Below are 20,409 nucleotides of genomic sequence, written 5' to 3'. Positions count from 1 at the left end.
TTAGCCATGGTTTAATCCCCTTTAATAGGAAACATGGTCGATTGTTGTCTACACTGAGATGTATATACATATTTTAACTTGATAGCACAGAGTACTTGCTACCATGTTCGTAGTGACCCATTTGAAACCAAGTTCACATTGAAAACACTTGCATTTTTCAATGACTTTGTGTTTGAGCAAAAAACATATAGACTTTTGTTTAAAAATATATGTACCTTTAAAATCATGAGTGCTTTCAAAATATTTTCATTTCTTAGGAGCTTTAGGTCTGAGCAAAGATGTATGATTGGAGCTTTAGCCCTTTTGTATAAAAAAATAATGAAGGGGCATCAAACATTGAATAGCAGTTGAACAATAGTTCAAAACGTCTCCATAATAGCAATATGTATCGTCAATGACATTTGTTTTTATAACTATCAAACATGTTTAAAACATCCTTTATATTGAATCCACATAACAATTATTTATGATAAGGGGCACCATCACATAGATTAAAGAAAAAAGAGGGATTAATCAATAGTTCAACACTAAAGCATCGCCCACTTGCATGGTGGTAGGAGCAAGTGGCAATGTGTCAAGTCTCTAAGTTGCGGTACATATTCTAAATCCTTGCGGTGCTCCATGGTTAGCAATGTATTGTCATATGCACATCTTCGCTACAACCGATGCATGCACCTCAAACAACATGCTGGTGTTTTTACCTGATAAAATAGATAGTGTTACAATTTTATTGCCAGGTGCAAATTGTACCAGCGACTTGTATCAAACAAATGCAGTGTTTCATTAAGATCATTACCCGACTATTCTTACCAAACGAACCAAAAAAATGTTGTTTTCCCCTGTATTACCTGAACTGGTTACAATATAAACAAAATTAACCCTGTCGTGGAATAAAACCATTATGACCTACTAAACCCAACCTGACAAAATGATCCATTTCAATACAGAACATTTGATGTGTTGTTAATTGCCAGTTGTTAAAAAAAATTGGAATAGAATCATTGCGCAAACATAGCTTGTATTGCGGTTTACAGAATGAAGGAAACTCAAGCAATATTTTAACATTAATTTATTTTCCATCCTAATGATAGCCTCATACAGCGCCATATCTCTAACCTTGAGCTTTTTTTAAAATACCATACAAATATGTTAGATGGACGCAAATGCTTCTATTCTCCTTATTAATTTGTTGCTATGTAAATTTGTAAGATATACATGCAATTCCAGCTAGAAATACACTCACAAATTTCCATTGAAATCATTATGGGAAATTAAGAACAGGTTCACCTTTTTGTTGACAGAAAATAAAGAAAGAAAGAACACACCGGAATTTTAATACGAGTAGCAGAGAGGTGGAGGACCATAATCCTTCTTCAGGCAGAGACAACAGCGCACGGCTGGGCATCGGAGGGCTTGGCGCCTGATGAAGAGCGCGTGGCATTATTGGATTGACCTCTTGGTAGATGAGCATGCATGAAGGACATCAATACAAAAAGTGATATAAAATATTAATACATTTTAGGTTCATTTATGTTTTTTTAGCCAAAATGTCCTAGCCAAAGAGAGCTGCCCTGGCAGAACAAACATTCCAGGGTTCTTTTTTGGAAGCCACAAGAACAAACAAACGGCCAAACAGAATGTACAGAAAAGGCAATTTACTCTTAAGGCCTGACAGGCTGACACACAAAAAACTTGGAATAGTGACTGTGAACATTCTGTTGTAGCAATCTACTCTGAAGCACAGAAAAGGCAATTTACTCTTGCCGCACAAAATTTTAACAGTTATTTTGGCATTGTATTCTTCCTAGTATGCTTAGTTTATGCAAGAAAATGGTCGTACTTCAGTTATACATTACACAAAGGTAGATCTAGAAGAACACTTGGCTGACCACATAAGAGTATAATTATGTAGCAGCAGCATATACCATAACAGCTTTAATAACAGGATTGGTACCTAATCACATTATAGCCAACGACAGCTATTCGGCGGCGTCATTAACCTGATTAGTACCTAAGAACAACGGAAATTTCTTTTAGTAACAGTCCATGCAGAGTATGGCATCTAAACCTTCTAACATAAACATAATTACAAAAACCTTATAGAAATTTGGTACCAGCTAACTTCGGTTCGATCATGTCTTCACCGCCGCCTAACCCGTCTCTCCCGCTGCCGGTCACCTCGTCGCCGACCACCACGACCGTCGCCCCGCTCCTGCCCGCGCCGGGATCCTCCGTCGCGCCTGCCCCCGCCGTCCTCACCTCGGAGGAAGTGTCCGGGGCGCCGCGGGACCTAAACCAGGCGGTCCAGGAGATCCGCCTGTTCTTGGCCGGGTCCTACGGGCCGCACCAGGCTGCGCCGCCGTGGCAGCCGCCGCACTCGTCGAGCCGCTGCAGCTGCCATCCACCGCCCCGCCCTAGCTGCAGTGGCAACCGCCGCTTCTGGCGGCCTCTGCCGTGCTCGTCGGGCCGCTGCAGCTGCCATCCACCGCCCCGCCCTGGCTGCTGTGGCAGCCGCCGCTCCTGGTGGCCTCCGCTGCGCCCGGCGCTCTGCCGCCGCAGCCGCTGCCGCTGCCCGACGCGACACCGCAGCAGCTGCAGCGGCCCCCGCCGGTCAGCTCCGGCCCCACATCGACCGCGCCGACGGGAGTCCCGGCCCACCAGATCAAGTTCCCACCATCGCCATCACCGCTTTCCCAGGGCGTCCCCATCCAGCAGATCAAGTTCCCGTCGTCGCCGTCACCGCTTCCGGCTTGGATCGCTACCCACCACGTGTCGGCGGCGGTGAGGCTGCAGGCTGCTGCGCGCGGTCTCCTAGCGCGTCGGCGTGTGCGGGAGATGCGTGGTTTGCAGCTGCCGCTCCTCCCAGTTGTCCTTCGTTGCACAAAGGACCTCGATCTCGTCCCCACGAATAGCGACCTCAAAGTCTACGACATCGGCGGTTTGGGGGGGGGGGGGGGGGAGCGCACCCCTCCTTGTCATTCTCCATCGCAAGCCCTCCACTCTTCTCTGTGCGGTGCAGACCAACAGCCGTCCGGTGGGAAGAAGGCAGGGTGTCACCGACAGGAGCGCACCACGTAGCACCACTGCATTCCGCCGGCCGCTGCAAGGGCGCGCCTCTGCTGGTCGCTCTTGTGACCACTTCCAGGTGGCCATACCCATGCACTCTTTTTGTCCAGATGGTGTCCATGGGATCCAGGTGGTTGTACACATGCATGTCCGACGTGCGGATGGTGTCCACTTTTTGTTAAGGGGTCCAAAATAAAGCGTCCCAGTCCATTTCAGGTTGAGAGTAATAAAACAAGCCGAGAAGTAAAAAGCTTGTTTTTAGGTGTTAGGTTTGTGTTGCGTCGAGTCATGGTTATAAGGGTCGCTTGCTTGGGAGTCAAGTAAACCTCTCTATATAAAGAGAGGAGATGTATCAATCTAATCAAGCAAGAATTAAGAAGGAAATCCCTTCCCTCTTGCCCGGCCGTGGGCAAAAGGCCCCCGGTCGGCCCTCTCGTGCCCTCCTAGCAGCGCCATAACAAATAAGGAATTGAAAAACAAGAGAACAAATAAAAGGAGGCACGCACACTTGTAATGCAAACCATGCCAATTGTCAACTTATTTTTTAGATCTCACAGAACATCAACTCAATTGTGAACTAAAAGATGGTTGCCATGGTAAAATAATCTTTCTCTCATGCCTTGCTCATTTAAAAGACTACACAATCAACTACTTATTTCATACACCAGAATAAACGTCACATCACGTGCATCCGAAAGGAAAAATATATAGATGGATACAGTAGGGGCCTCCCCTGCTGATATATGGAGCAAATTCTATTGGAAAATGACAAAACCGTTAAGAACTCAAACAAAGAAAAGTTTAGCTGAAGCATTTGTAGAATGGTGATACAAAATAATAGGAGTACGACTAGGAATGGATATTAACATAAGGTCTATGACAGCAGACTCAGAAATTTAGGTCCAAATAAAGAAATAAGCCTTGTCACCTGATGCTTGCTCCATTATACCACCTCTTCTGGCTTAGCGGGGAAGGCGGGAAATGGAGAGGCATGGTTGAGACCTAAAGTATCCTAACCTTTCAAAGACGTAGTAATAGAATACTCGAAACGTTCATTAAAAACCTCATAGCTGAGCCACAATTCACATATACATAATTGAGCATGCGACCTAAAGTATCATAGTTAAGCCACAATTCGCAGAAATTTTAAGTCCAAAAAAAAAAAGAAGAAATAGCATGTTGTAAGATTAATATCCACAGATACATAGTTGAGCTACAACCTAAAGTATCCTTACCTGTCAGAGCTATGCTAATAGAATATTCAAAAGCTTCATTAAACTATCATCATATTGCCCAGCCACGGCAGCAGTGTACGATCATCAAAATATGTAGGTGCAGAGTGCAGACCTATTCACAGGTTAGCTGAAGCGGTATGAAAAATTCAAGCATTAGCTGTTACAATATTATTCATCGGCAAAGCAGTATGGGCTACCATCAGCGCGACATTACAGGGTGGCGACTTCGGCCTCTGTGGTCGCAAGTTTTCTAAAAAGCAACATGGATGAATAGCTACCTCAGGAGTGTTGCTCCCGGAGAATTGTAAATTTGTAATACTCTTTTTAAAATGAACAGAGAAAATCCGCAATGACCAAGATGTCCAATTCTTCAATTACGTACTCATATATCAAGGTCTAGAGTATATCTATCCGGGTCGTACAGATGCAAACTGAAAGCAAAGTGGATTTTAGGACAGAGCTATATTGTGACCAAACATGTAAATAAGAGAATTCTGCAGTGCAAGAGCACTTTTAGGACAGGGTTATATTATGACCAAATTAGCCCATGAACTTATAATAAAAAAGGACATGCGTAGGGAAAAACACTGCCCAAACAAAGTACAGAGAAAAGGAACGCCCAAATAAATATGTTGACAAAGGCAAAGGAAGAAGACCACGTCATATTTGAATGAATATATATAATCTATTCCAGACCTTGCCTAGTAGAAACACAGTGACAAGCAAGCACAAGATGCATCAGCTTACGTATTTTAAACCACTGCCATTGACATACACGGATGATTACATTACAAAGGCATATAACCTGACATATAGGCATGGACGCTGATACTATGACTTGTTTATGCCCCATGCCCAACTGTCATGCCCCTAGTCTTTCTTATATCAAGCACAACAGCAGCAAAGCGAACAAAAATGTAGCCACTCAACACTTGGAAAACAGAAAACAGTGAACATACGCAAACAAATCAAACTGACGCAAATGCCCAGCCTCCAGTCAGCTGCTCAAATATGCTCTCCGCCACTAAGGGGAAATATGGGATATACTTTTCTTAACATGAAACATTAAGTTCTAGATGTCGATAAAAGATTTAGTCTGCTTGCACATCATTTGTTCGAGCATCACATACTCTCAATTAACCAACAACAATCATGAAGCACATACCTCCCCATGTCATAGGCCATTGCCTCCAGTTCTTGATGGACTCCTTCAATAGCGCAACGCCTTCCATCTGTAGCAATGCAAAATTCAGCAACAAAGGTAACAAGCCTAGTGAGAGAGTGGATAGCAGAAGAAACACTTTCAACCAATTCCGGAGAAACAGAGAATATGTATAGGAACTTCCCACTGAAGTAACAATGCAATGCCATTTTATATTTGTAGCAGGTTAGTTTAAGAGAGATTCTGGTAAAAAAATCTATTTTTTTAAGGCTACCTCTTTCCAAATAAAAAAGTAAATTCAGTAACCATGTGAATAAGAATAAAATGCAAATTAACTTGTTTAAGGCCACCTCTTTCCAGATAAAAATGTAAATTTAGTAACCATGTGGATAAGAATAAAATGCAACTTTCTATCTTCATTAAACTTTTGAGTTCTCTACTGAAAAATTAAAAGGACGAAATTAATCACTGGAAAGTAGCATTTCATAGTGATTTAGCTCTTTGCTCAAGTTGTTTTGCCCACCTCTTCCTCAATCCTTTTTTTGGTTTTGCCCACCTCTGTCAGTTTGCCCTTCCTCACTAATAGTTTGTTCTTAGCTAAAATTGGTTGTTGAATCCATTTTATGCCAAAAAGGGACACTCAAGATAAAAGAGAACTTTGATCCAAAACTAAAGAACAAAAAAAAAAACGGGGTGGCCGGTGGGCGTCGACAGCAGGGCTGGGCCATCTTCCTCTGGCTCTGTCTTCCTCGTCTTCCTCGGTGTTGACCAATCAGCTAGCTCCAAAGAATGAGGATATGGAGAGAAGCGAAGGGGGGGAGGAGGGGCACGGTGGTGGTCAAGGCAGGAGAGGAGGAGAGATGCGAATGGCCTGTGCCGGCTTGTGTTCCTCCATCTGCCGCTGCACCTTCCTCTCCTCTTTCCTCTCTCTTTCTCCTTCATCTCCTTCCTTCTCTCTTCCCCACATCTTTTCTCTCTCCTGCAGGGACAAGCTCATGGCACAGGACCGAATCGTGCGCCCCAGCTATCGCCGTTTGCCTGCAGGTCGCCCCCGTTGCTGGAGATGCTCGCCGCCGCGCCCTCATGCCTCGGATCTGGCGGGATCCCCTGCTCCTCCACCTCTAGCGAGAAGACCCTGGCGGCAGCCGCGGCTTTGTTGCGTGCTCCCCGTCGGCTTCCTGCCCAAAGGCTCGCAACGGTCGTCCACTGGCTCGCGGTGGCGGCGGCCCCTGACCTCTTGCGCGGCAGCTTCCTCCTGGTGGCATGGTCGTCGGACAGAGAGGAGCGAGGCGGAATGGCGGCGATGGCTGACGAGGAAGGACGGAGGAGGACGAGGGAGTGCGGCGCTGCGGGGTTTGGGAAGGCTAGGGTTTGTGCTGTGGGGATTGTGGACCTGCGCGACTCGAGACGAGACGCGGTGCGGCGCGCGCGGAGCTGACTGGCGAATCCCTTTCGCACACGAGTGCGGTTGACCCAGCCAATACAAGGGCGAGACGAGCCCATCCGTTATTGGGCAGGAAAAAGCAACCGTAGGGTGAAAACAGATTTACCGGGAGGTGAAGATCCGACGGCCCAAGCTGAAAACGAGGACGATTAGTGGTCATGAAGTCAGCAAATTGGGGGATCACCATGGAGCCAAGTTCGCTAGCAACCTTATACTAGATTAGAATTCATAGTTTCAACCATAACACGTGAATTGGTTGCTAATTTAACATGAGAAGTTTTATGAGAAGGAGTTGTTATGATGCTAGAAAAAATGATTGAAATTATCATTGATCTAATTTGTGCATTTTGTCAGCATTCACGCTTCATAAATTATTTCTTTTATCATTTACCTACTCGAGGACGGGTAGGAATTAAGCTTGCGGATGTTGATACGTCTTCAACGTATCTATAATTTATGAAATATTCTTGCCATGTTTACAACAATTATATATGGTTTTGGTATGATTTGAATGGAACTAACCCGGACTGATGTTGTTTTCAGCAGAACTACCCTGTTGTTGTTTTTGTGTAGAAATAAAAGTTCTCCAAATGCAACAAAACTTTTTGACGATTATTTTGGAACAAAAGAGGCACTATAAGCTTCATGGGAGGGCCAGAAGAGCCACGAGTTGGCCACAACCCATCAGGACACGCCTAGAGCCCAACCCGTGTGCAGGTGTATCGTGCTCACCTCAGGGCCCATCTTCGCCTCAAACCGACGCCAAAAAAATCCTATAAATACAGAAACCCCTAGAAATAACCCTAGATCAGAAGTTCCGCCGCCGCAAGCCTCTGTAGGCACGAAAAACCAATCTAGACCCTGTTCCGACACCCTGCCGGATGGGAAAATCATCACAGGTTGCCATCTTCATCATCCCGGCGGCCACCATGATGAGGAGAGAGTAGTCTACCCTCGGGGCTGAGGGTTTGTACCAGTAGCTATGTGTTTAATCTCTCTCTCTCTCTCTCGTGTTCTTGAGATGGCACAATCTTGATGTATCACGTGCTTTGTTAATATAGTTGGTTCATATGGTGTTTTCCTATCTCTATCTTGTTGTGATGAACTGAGTTTTCCCTTTGAGACTTCGTTTTTATCGGATTGAATAATTTTATGGATTTGAGAGCACTTGATGTATGTATTGCTATGAATACTCGTGGTGAAAATGGGGTATCATATTGATTCATTTGATATGTGTATTGGCACTCAACTCGCGGATTCCCGAGGTGACATTGGGGTAATCTATGCATAGGGGTTGATGCACGTTCTCGTCTTTGTTTCTCCGGTAGAAATCTTGGGGCACTCTTTGAGGTTCTTTGTGTTGGATTGAGTATTATGAATATGAAATTATTTGATGCATACCGTATAATCAACTCACGGATACTCGAAGCGACATTGGAGTATCTAGGTGACACATTAGAGTTGGTTGATGTGTATCATATGGTGTTATTTTAGTACGAACTCTTGGATAGATCGATCAGAAAGGATAACTTGGTGTTATTTTAGTACGAACTCTTCGATAGATCGATCGGAAAGGATAACTTTGAGGTGTTTCATACCCTACAAACAATTTCTTCTTATGTTCCCCGCTACATAGGAACTTTGGAATGATTCTTCATCGCATGTTGAGGGATGGTTATATGATCCAATTATATTAGCATTGTTTAGAGATTGCACTAGTGAAAGTACGGACCCTAGGCCTCGTTCAAGCATACCATTTGTGCTCACTTTTGTTACTTGCTATCATGCTGTCTTTTATTGTTCCTATTACAAAAATCAATATCTACTATCATTACTACGCTTGTATCACCATCTCTTTGCCGAACTAGTGCACCTATACAAATTACCATTGTATTTGGTGTGTTGGGGACACAAGAGACTTTTTGTTATTTGGTTGCATGGTTGTTTGAGAGAGACCATCTTCATCCTACGCCTCACATTGATTGATAAACCTTAGGTCATCCACTTGAGGGAAAATTGCTACTGTCCTACAAAACTCTGCGCTTGGAGGCCTAACACGAGTCTACAAGAACAAGTTGTGTAGTAGACATCATGTTGCTGTAACGTTATTGTAGTTATAATCAATCATTACCCACTGTATGCTATCACAATTCTATGGACCCAAGTCAAAGGAGGCTCAACAAGATTTCAAACGCAAATAATGAAACTATAACAACAATATGTGAAAACAGGACAATCTGTAAAGATGCAAATGGTACATACACTTCTGTACCTCAATTTTTTTTGAACAATTAGGACAAAACAAATAATGTGCATACAAGTACTGTGTAAAAAATTTAGAATTTTTGCATGTTTCAGTAAAAATGTAAATTCACGCACTATAACAAAAGTTTATGTTTTTGCACTGCACATACCAAACAAGCAATCTAATCATCCTAAAGGCAAATCTTGGCACATTATTTTTATAATACAATGGATTTTTACAAAGTGGATAATTATTTTTATTGAAAAGTTTATGTAATTCAAGATTTGCAAAGTTTCCATGGGCATGAACAAAGTTCAAGGAGCTCCCCCACTTCAATGGTGCTCGTCTTTCTTACTTTCACTTTCCTTTTTGAAAAGTTTTAGGTTCCCATATTTTTTGTTTTTAAACTTTTTTAAAGCACACAACAGAATAAAATGACTCTCTAAACTTTCAGGTTGTCTCCCTGGTAGCGCTTTCTTTAAAGCCATTATGCTAGGCATAAAGTGCTCAAGTAATCGATCCACCCAGATCCCAAGGTATATTAAAGCCAATTTTAATTAACAATGATTTTTAATTTAGTATCGAGCACAAAGAAACATATATCATGCAACAACGAAGTCTAACTCTCTTCCTATGCACCGGCATGTCATAAAAGAACATTTCATGCACACATAGTAAAGGCCGATACATAGCATAAGTAGTTTCTTTCAATTTTATCGTGTTGGAAACATAGAGAGGTGGAGATGTAGTTCATCTCTCATAATAATTGCAAGTAGGAGCAGAAATCATTTGCATATTATATTTATTAAAATCATCATGTGTAATAGTAAAACGCAACCCATCAATATAATCCTTAATAAGCACAAACTTCTCTGATATAGTGTATTTGGGAGAATTCAAAAAGATGATAGGACTATCATGTGTGGAAGCAATAGCAACAATTTCATTCTTAACATAAGGAACTATAACAGGTTCATCTCCATAAGCATAATTCATATTGGCAACATGGCCACGAGCATAGCAAACATCAATTTCACAAAAAAGGATATTTCAAACGAATCCAAGGGATCATAGCAATTATCATAGCGTTCACCTTCGGTAAGCACGAAGGAAAATTAAACAATGTATGAGTTTAAGAGTGACTCTCATTAGAAGGCGGGCACAGGTAGCTAATCTTCTCTTCCCCCTTTTGTTTTTCGCGCTCCTCATCATCTTTTTCATCAAATGAGCTCTCAGTTTCAACATTTTCTTCTTCCATAGTTTCTTGCAAAATATTAGTCTCTTCTTGGACAGCGGAGGCTTTCTCAATAAAATCATCAATATCGACATTGTATTTATAACTCTCATAGCAATATTTAAGTATAGCAAAATTTTCAGATCGGTAAACAACATCATCACAGTCTTCATACTTTTCAAACAAAGATTCGATTTCATAAGCACCCTTAAAAGCAACAAATTCTTTTATTCATTTCACATCATAGTAATCATACCTACCATTAGCATAAGAAGCCAAGGTTTCATTATCATTAAATTCACATGAAAAGGGAAGGTGTGGAGTCTTCATCCTAGAGCAACAAGTGTAATCATATCTCAGGCATAAATCCCAAGCATACCATTGCGACATTTTAATTTGATCCTATAAGAGTTTCCCTTTTGAGTCAAGCGATAATCCCTAAAGTATTCACGTTGATCCAATGTGTTTCCCATTATCAAGTTGAATGGGGTTTTCTCAGGATTATCAAAGTGTGTTTAATATTTTCCACATAACGAGCATCGAGGGTTTTAGGAGGTTCTCCCTCTCCATGAGTAGCAAGTACAACTATTTTTTTTGGTGTTTCGGTTCCATATCAATAACTAAAGATAGAGAACAACTTAGAAGAGAAAATTAAATCTACTTAGTGATAAAGCAAACAAGCACACACGAGAATATTCACCCCACGCTATTGCTCCCCGGCAACGGCGCCAGAAAAAGGCCTTGATAACCACAAGTATAGGGGATCATTTGTAGCCTTTCTCGATAAATAAGAGTTTCGAACCCAACGAGGAGCTAAAGGTAGAACAAATATTCCCTCAAGTTCTATCGACCACCGATACAACTCTACGCATGCTTAATGTTTGCTTTACCTAGAACAAGTATAAAACTAGAAGTACTTTGTAGGTGTACTAGGATAGATTTGCAAGATAATAAAGAACGTGAAAACAAAAGTTAGGTGTTGTTCTAATAAAAGTACAATTAAGTTAGTATAGCGAGTGTGGAAAAGTGGTGATAGGATTTGCTCAATTGTCCCTAAGCAATTGACTACATTACTAGACCGATAACAAGTTTTTATATGGGAGAGGCCACTGCTAGCATGTCATCCCTTACTTGGAATTCTAAGCACTTATGATTGGAACTATTAGCAAGCATCCGCAACTACTAATGTTCATTAAGGTAAAACCCAACCATAGCATTAAGATATATTGGTTCCCCTTCAATCCCGTATGCATCCTTGCGGCTGAAGGACACCTCCAACCGACTTACGGGGTGGCCACAAGCTTGCCAGGCGCGCCTTGTGGGCCCCTCGGGCATCGTCTTGCGTTGATTCCACCCCCAGTAATCACATATATTCCAAAAAAATCTCCGTAAATTTTTATCGTGTCTGGACTTCATTTGATATGGATATTCTGTGAAACAAAAACATGCAACAAACAGGAACTGTCACTGGGCACTAGATCAATATGTCAGTCCCAAAAATAATATAAAATGTTGCCAAAAGTATATGAAAGTTGTAGAATAATGGCATGAAACAATCAAAAAATATAGATACGACGAAGACGTATCAACGAGCTTGAGGTGCTTCAATCGTGGTAGAAAAAGAGCGGGCATGTCATTAATCGGGAGGGGGGCGTGGGCGCGAGGTGGAGCGCGGACAGTGGCAGTTGCTACTTCTTGAGCTTGCGTTGGTTTTTCCCTTGAAGAGGAAAGGGTGATCCAGCAAAGTAGAGATAAGTATTTCCCTTAGTTAAGAACCAAGGTACCAATCCAGTAGGAGGAACACACAAGTCTCCAATAGTTGTACCTGCACAAACAAACAAATACTTGCACCCAACGCGATAAAGGGGTTGTCAATCCCTTCACGGTTACTTGCAAGGATGAGATCTGATAGTGATGGATATAAAAGATAAGAAGAAGTGCAACATAAAATAGAAGTAAATAAATTGCAACAAGGTATTTTTGTGTTTTTGATTTTGTAGATTTAAAAATAATATGATAAAAGATAGACCCAGGGGCCACAGTTTTCACTAGAGGCTTCTCTCTTGAAAGAAAGCATACGGTGGGTAAAAAAATTACTGTTGAGCAATTGATAGAAAAGCGCATAGTTATGATGGTATCCAAGGCAATGATCATGTATATAGGCATCACGTCCGAGACAAGTAGACCGACTCCTGCCTGCATCTACTACCATGACTCCACACATCGAACGCTATCCAGCATGCATCTAGTGTATTAAGTTAACAAGAACGGAGCAACGCCTTAAGCAAGATGGCATGATGTAGAGGGATAGATCCAATCAATATGAATGAACCCCATCTTTTTATCCTTAACGGCAACAATAAAAATACGTGTCATCTCCCCTTCTATCACTAGGATTGAGCACCGCAAGATTGAACCCATTACAAAGCACCTCTCCCATTGCAAGAAAAATCAATCTAGTTGGCCAAACCAAATCAATAGATCGGAGAGAAATACAAAGCTATATAAATCATGCATAAAAGAGTTCAAAGAAGACTCAAATAATATTCATAGATAATCTGATCATAAACCCACAATATCGGATCTCAACAAACACACCGCAAAGAAGATTACATCAAATAGATCTCCAAGAACATCAAGGAGAACATTGTATTGAAGATCAAAGAGAGAGAAGAAGCCATCTAGCTACTAGCTATGAACTCGTAGGTCTGTGGTAAACTACTCACACATCATCGGAAGGGCAACAAGGTTGATGTAGAAGCCCACCGTGCTCGAATCTCCCTCCAGCAGAGTACCAGAAAAGGTCCCAAATGGGATCTCACAAAGATAGAAACTTGCGGTGGCGGAAAAGTATTTTCGGTGTGCCATTAGGTCTACGGGGAATATTTGGGTATTTATAGAAGAAGAATTATGGTTAGATGTGCCACAAGGAGCCCACAAGCTTGGGAGGCTGCGCCCCTGAGCTTGTGGCTATCTCATGGCCCTTCTAGCCTCCTCTCAAAGCTTCTAGGGTGCCTTGTTGTCCAAGAAAAATTGTCAAAAAGTTATGTTTTATTTGGACTCCGTTTGGTATTGATTTTTTGTAAAGTCAAAAACAAGGGAAAAAACAATTGGCATTGGGCACTAGGTTAATAAGTTAGTCCCAAAAAATGATATAAAATAGCACAATAATACATATAAAACATCCAAGATTTATAATATAATAGGACGGAACAATAAAAAAATATAGATACGTTGGAGAAGTATCAAGCATCCCCAAACTTAATTGCTGCTCGTCGTCGAGTAGGAAAAGACGATCGCTTGTCCCCGACCACCACTCATAAGGAAGACTCCAATTTCATAGCACAACGAGAGACCATACATGCATGCTTTGGGAATCACAAACCTTAACACAAATATTCTTACTAAACAAAAATTACTCACTAGGATGACTCTAATATCACCATCTTTATATCTCAAAACAAATGTAAGTAATCAAACTTCTCATATATTCAATGATCTTCATGAAAGTTTATATTATATCCCTCTTGAATACCCATCATATTAGGACTAAATTCATAACCCAAGCAAATTGCCCTACTATTTATAAGACTCTCAAAATAATATAAGTGAAGCAGGAGAGTTCATAAATTTATTTAAAATATAACCACCGCCATGCTCTAAAATATATAAGTGAAGCACTAGAGCAACTGCATATCTCAAAAGATATAAGTGAAGCTCAAAGAGTATTCTAATAAATTCACGATTAATGTGTGTCTCTCTCAGAAAGGTGTGTCCAACAAGGTTGATTGTGGCAAACTAAAAAGCAAATAAAGCAAAGACTTATATAATACACGACGCTCCAAGAAAAACACATATCATGTAGTGAACAAAAATATAGCCTCAAGTAATTTACCGATGGATTGTAGACAAAAGAGGGGATGCCATCCGGGGCATCCCCAAGCTTAGACACTTGGTTGTCCTTGAATATTACCTTGGGGTGCCTTGGGCATCCCCAAGCTTAGGCTCTTGCCACTCCTTACTAGCTATGGACCCATAGGTCTGTGGTAAACTACTCACACATCATCGGAAGGGCAACAAGGTTGATGTAGAAGCCCTCCATGATCGAATCCCCCTTCGGCAGAGTACCAGAAAAAGGTCCCCAGATAGGATCTCATGAAGACAGAAACTTGCGGCTGCGGAAAAGTAATTTTGGTATGCCCTCTGCTCTACGGGGAATATTTGGGTATTTATAGGAGAAGAATTAGGGTTGGAAGTGCCATGAGGGGCCCACAAGCTTGGGGGGCACCCCCCCTAGGGCGCGCCCCCTGAGCTTGTGTCCATCTCGTGGCCCTTTTGGTCTCCACGCAAAGCTTCCACGGTGTCTTGTGGTCCAAGAAAAATCATCAAAAATTTCCATTCCATTTGGACTTCGTTTGGTATTGATTTTGTGTAAAGACAAAAACAAAGGAAAAAACAACAACTAGCACTGGGCACTAGGTTAATAAGTGATGACCCACAAGTATAGGGGATCTATCATAGTCCTTTCGATAAGTAAGAGTGTCGAACCCAACGAGGAGCAGATGGAAATGAAAAGCCGTTTTCAGCAAGGTAATTTCTGCAACCACTGAAATTGTTGGTGACAGGTAGTTTGCTAGCAAGATAATTTGTGACAAGTAACAAGTAACAAGTAACAATAAGTGCAACAAGGTAGCCCAATCCTTTTTGTACCAAAGGACAGGCCGGAACAGTGTATGATAATAAGTAAAATGTTCTCGAGGACACAAGGGAATTTCATCTAGTCACTTTCATCATGTTTGTTTGATTCACGTTCGCTACTTTGATAAGTTGATATGTGGGTGGACCAGTGCTTGGGTGCTGTTCTTACTTGAACAAGCCCCCCACTTATGATTAACCCCTCTCGCAAGCAGCCGCAACTACGAAAGAAGAATTAAGATAAAATCTAACCATAGCATTAAACATGTGGGTCCAAATCAGCCCCTTACGGAATAGCGCATAAACTAGGGTTTAAGTTTCTGTCACTCTAGGAACCCATCATCTAATAACTACTCCACAATGCATTCCCTTAGGCCCAAAGATGGTGAAGTGTCATGTAGTCGACGTTCACATAACACCACTAAGGGAATCACAACATACAGAGCATCAAAATATCGAACGAATATGAAATTCACATGATTACTTGTAATATGACTTCTCATGTGTCCTCAAGAACAAAAGAAACTACTCACAAATTGAAGGAAATATGCCCTAGAGGCAATAATAAAGTTATTATTTATTTCCTTATATCATGATAAATGTTTATTATTCATGCTAGAATTGTATTAGTGTCGGGACCCCGATTCCAAGTCACATCGATCTAGCCTATAACACCTCATATCACTTTGCGGCCTCACGCACGGTACTCCCACGGGTGTCGCCTTACCATGGCCTGGGACCGTTTGCGCCTTTTGGCTCGCGTATATGACAATGTCGCTAGCATCCATATGACCGAGAACCCGGGCCGACATGGCTAGTCGTGAACCCAAAGCGGCACTAACGTATGGGGACAGGCATACATGAATCAACATCGAACGTGTCGGTCAGCAGCGTGCGAATCCGGGCTGTAGCACTGGGCTAACAGGACTCCGGGAACCCGGGCTGTAGCAGGCTAGGCATGACTCCGGATGTCACCGCGTGACATTTCCCCGAAGGGACAGACACAGGAACGATACGAAACACATGCCGGCCAGTCAAGTGTCCAGAGCAGTAGTGCTGGGCTAGCAGGACTCCGGTGAACCGGGCTGTAGCGGACTACTATGGCTCAAGGAGGCACTAGACTACATTTCCCCATAAGAGAGGCTGCTAAGGATAGACAACTAGATTGTCGGATCCCACACATACCAAGCATTTCAATCATACACACAATATGCTCGATATGTGCAAATACAACATGGCATCACAACAAGACTCTGCGACTCAGAGTATTTATTCATTAGGCTCCGAAGAGCCAGATATTACAAACATGGGTCTCATGACCCAACATTCAGAGCATACAAGTCAAAGCACATGCGGAAGCTTAACATGTCTGAGTACAGACATCTACAAATGAAAAAGGCTGAGAAGCCTGACTATCTACCAGATCCTGCCGAGGGCACAAGATCGTAGCTGAGGTATCAAGCTAAAAGTCGAGGTCCACACGGAACTACTAGCGAGACTGACGTCTCTCTGCAAAACATAAAATAAGCAAACATGAGTACAAATGTACCCAGCAAGACTTACATCAGAACTATCTACATATGCATCAGTATCAAAAGGGGGTGGTGGAGTTTAACTGCAGCAAGCCAGCTTTGACTCAGTGGCTAACCTGAACTACGACTGTAAGCAACTCTTTTGAGGTGGCGCACACGAGTCCACATATTCACCATATCAATACACCACTATGGATCCGCTCCCGTCTCCCTACGAGAACGCCATCCACAGCACTCACGCTTATCTTGCGCATTTTAGAGTATCCACTTTCACTTGTCTATGAACTGTACAGGCGACCCAGAAGTCCTTTACCGCGGACACGGCTATTCGAATAGATCATATTAACCCTGCAGGGGTGTACTTCGTCACACACGCTCTCGCCACTTACCACCATGTACACGTCGTGTACCTCGGCAACCTTCAAGCGGAAGCCTGGCGAGGGAGTCGGCCATGACCTGACTAACCACACAAGTCTCTAGTCCAGGTTTATCGCCTATTCGGGTTCCATCCGCAAGGAGATCCGGCCGGGGTGTCGCTCACGGCCCCAAACGATGTGTGCAGGGTTCCCGAGCCCACCATCCGGGTGCCACTCGGTACACCAGGCCACGTGTGCCTAGTCTGTCCCAAGCCCACCTGTACCGGGTGCCACTTGGTAGACTACTAACACTACCTACAAACACCAGAGACTAGTTGCAACTCCTGGACAGAGATCGAGGCGGTTAATAAGCCGAGAGGGGTCGAGTTACCGGAACCCAATGTGTGGTAGTAACTGTTCATGGATCACAAACACAGAACTCAGTTCCTGAGGACGGTTTCAATGAGACAACCCACCATGTACTCCTACATGGCCTCTCACCGCTACCTTTACCAAATCGTGTTCACACACTTAGCTCTCAACAGTAGGACATGTTCACCATATTCCAATTCATTCCCGATGAATCAGACCTGACTCAACTCTAAGCAATAGCAGGCATGACAAACAAGCATGAATGAGTAGGCACATCAGGGCTCAAACAACTCCTACTCATGCTAGTGGGTTTCATCTATTTACTGTGGCAATGACAGGTCATGCAGAGGATAAAGGGGTTCAGCTACCGCAGCAAGTAACAGATGAATCGTTGTTGTCCTAATGCAGTAAAAGAGAGCAGGAGCGAGAGAGTGGGATTGTATCGGAAAGAGCAAGGGGGTTTTGCTTGCCTGGCACTTCTGAAGATAGCATTGAGTCTTCATTAGTGTCAATGATCACAACGCGGGAACATCGTCTACCGAGAGGGGACAAATACCGGCAACAGAGAAGAAATACAATCAATGCAATGCACAATATGATGCATGATCATGACATGGCAATATGAATGTGTTTTGAGCTAATGCAACTAGCAACATATTGAATGGAGTTGGTTTGAATCCAAGATTCAAATTCAAACTCCATATGTGGAAATTCAAATGCCATTTACATGATTTGTCCTAAACAACAAGGTTAAGTTGCTCTAACATGCATGAAACCAGTGCAGATGAATAGATTGGATTTTTCTGATCATTTTTCATATATAATTTGTTTCATTTGGAGCTACGGTTGAATTTCTATGAATTTTAGAAGTTTATACTATTTTCTGGAATTTCCTGTATTAAAATTAACCCAGAAAATGAGTTATGGCGTCAGCACTACGTCACTGTGACGTCAGCAGGTCAACTGACCCGGTCCAGGTCAAACCTGACCAGTGGGGTCGACACGTCAGTGACACAAATAACTAACAGGGTTAATTAAATCTAACTAATCAAATTAACAGCCATTGGGCCCACTATCAGTGTCAGCAGGGTTAATGAGTCCTAAACTAATCTAGTCAGGGCCGGGGCCCACGTGTGTTGACCCCAGGGAGGTCAAACCCCGGGTCGAACAGGTCAAACTCGCCGGCGACTCGACGCCGGCGAGGCCAGACACGGCGGCGAGGCTCGAAAATCTTCCTCCGGCGACCAAATCAACGGCGGAGCCCATCTACGAGTAGCTGGAGCTCGCGCGCGTCGAGCAGTGCTCTCAGCTTCGCCGGAGATGGCCCAGAACAACGGCGGCGATGTCAAGCGTGGCGGCCGGCGTTCGGGCGTCGAACGAATCGACGGTGCAGGGCATGGCAGGGTCCGCGGGTGGGCGCGTTAGACCCGTGGGGGTGCAGTGAGTTCAGTGGTAAGCTTGAACGCGTGCTTGCAGGGCCGTAGCCGCGGTGGCGACATGGCCGGCGGCGAGGAGCTGTCGGCTCTGATGGTTAGCGGGGCTAGAGCAGGAAATTGACGGCGGGGAGAGAGGGGTTCGGTAGAGGAGCTCACGGCGGGGTCGACGGTGATCTCAGCGTGATCAGGGAAGGCTTGTGGACGACGAATCGGCGACGACGATCTCCGGTGCCCGACGGTGAACACGACGATGCCGGCGACGTTTTCGGGGCTTCCGGCATCGGGAGGCTCGGTGAGGAGGAAGAGATGAACGAGGCGGAGCTCGTGGACTCATCGGCAGGGCGAGGGGTGGTTGGTGGCCATGGCTACGGCGAGCGGCGGCTGCGGCTGCACTCGGGTGAGTGCGCGCGAGAGGGAGCAGAGGGGGGGGGGAGAGATGGGAGCGGTCGAGGGGGACCAGGGGTCTGCGTGGCATCGTGAGGGAGATCCAGGGCGACGAGGGAGCACGCAGGCAGGGTGGAGGTGGCCGGCGTGTGGCTGCGCGCGCCGGGCACGCGCGCTCCAGTCCTTCTGGCGTGAGCTGGAAGAGGACAAGGGAGAGAGATGGGCTGGGCCAACAGTGTTGGGCCAACACAGTGCAGGCCAGGTAAGTGGCTCAGGTACTCTCCTCTCTCTCTCTTTACTTTATGTTTTCTATTTATTTTGATCTGTTTTGAATTAGTAAGAATACTAACTCATTTTGTAAAATCCTGATAAAATTGTGGGCACTATTTGAATTATTTCCAACAGCCCCCAATTGTTTTCAGAAGTATTGAAGCATTTAAAATATTTATAGGCATTAAATGCTCCAATTCAAATACAATATGATTTAGCTCAAAAATCCATAAATGGCCAATAAATATGCTCATCATTTCTGGCAGAGGTTTTCACCTTTATCAAAAATCATGAACATTTCCAAAGGGCATTTTGGGTTCATTGAAAACATTTGAATTTGACCCTAGTTGAGTTCATTTGGTGCTAGGGTTTGTTCATCCCCATTTCAAATTTCAATAAATTTAGACATGATGCAAGCATATCTAGCTAGCCTAAGTGCATACCAGACTAGGGATGTGACAACTAGCCGGAAACATAATACTTGTGTGAATACATAAACAAACAGAGTGTCACTAGTATGCCTCTACTTGACTAGCTCGTTGATCAAAGATGGTTATGTTTCCTAGCCATTGACAAGAGTTGTCATTTGATTAACGGTATCACATCATTAGGAGAATGATGTGATTGACTTGACCCATTCCGTTAGCTTAGCACACGATCGTTTAGTATTCTGCTATTGCTTTCTTCATGACTTAGACATGTTCCTATGACTATGAGATTATGCAACTCCCGTTTACCGGAGGAACACTTTGTGTGCTACCAAACGTCACAACGTAACTGGGTGATTATAAAGGTGCTCTACAGGTGTCTCCGAAGGTACTTGTTGGGTTGGCATATTTCGAGATTAGGATTTGTCACTCCGATTGTCGGAGAGGTATCTCTGGGCCCACTCGGTAATGCACATCACTATAAGCCTTGCAAGCAATGTAACTAATGAGTTAGTTGCGGGATTATGTATTACGGAACGAGTAAAGAGAC

The 20,409-nt window shown here is 43.5% G+C and overlaps 1 long non-coding RNA gene across 2 annotated transcripts; it reads right to left on the bottom strand.

Annotated features, from left to right (window-relative positions):
* Nucleotides 1-423: 423 nt before the first annotated feature.
* On the bottom strand, nt 424-6,884 carry LOC141025617 (uncharacterized). 2 transcript variants are annotated; one of them, XR_012187703.1, is made up of 5 exons: nt 5,987-6,884; nt 2,115-5,533; nt 1,955-2,011; nt 1,326-1,420; nt 424-701 (listed from the first exon to the last, which is right to left on the bottom strand). It is a non-coding gene; the product is annotated as an uncharacterized lncRNA (long non-coding RNA). The 2 variants fall into 2 exon arrangements; XR_012187702.1 differs by lacking the exon at nt 5,987-6,884 and having other exon boundaries at nt 2,115-5,746.
* Nucleotides 6,885-20,409: the final 13,525 nt, after the last annotated feature.

The sequence above is a fragment of the Aegilops tauschii genome, chromosome 6 (genome assembly GCF_002575655.3).
Source record: "Aegilops tauschii subsp. strangulata cultivar AL8/78 chromosome 6, Aet v6.0, whole genome shotgun sequence".
Classification (NCBI taxonomy): domain Eukaryota; kingdom Viridiplantae; phylum Streptophyta; class Magnoliopsida; order Poales; family Poaceae; genus Aegilops; species Aegilops tauschii.
Note: the sequence above shows the minus strand (reverse complement) of the source record. Positions and strands in the feature narration are given on the sequence as shown.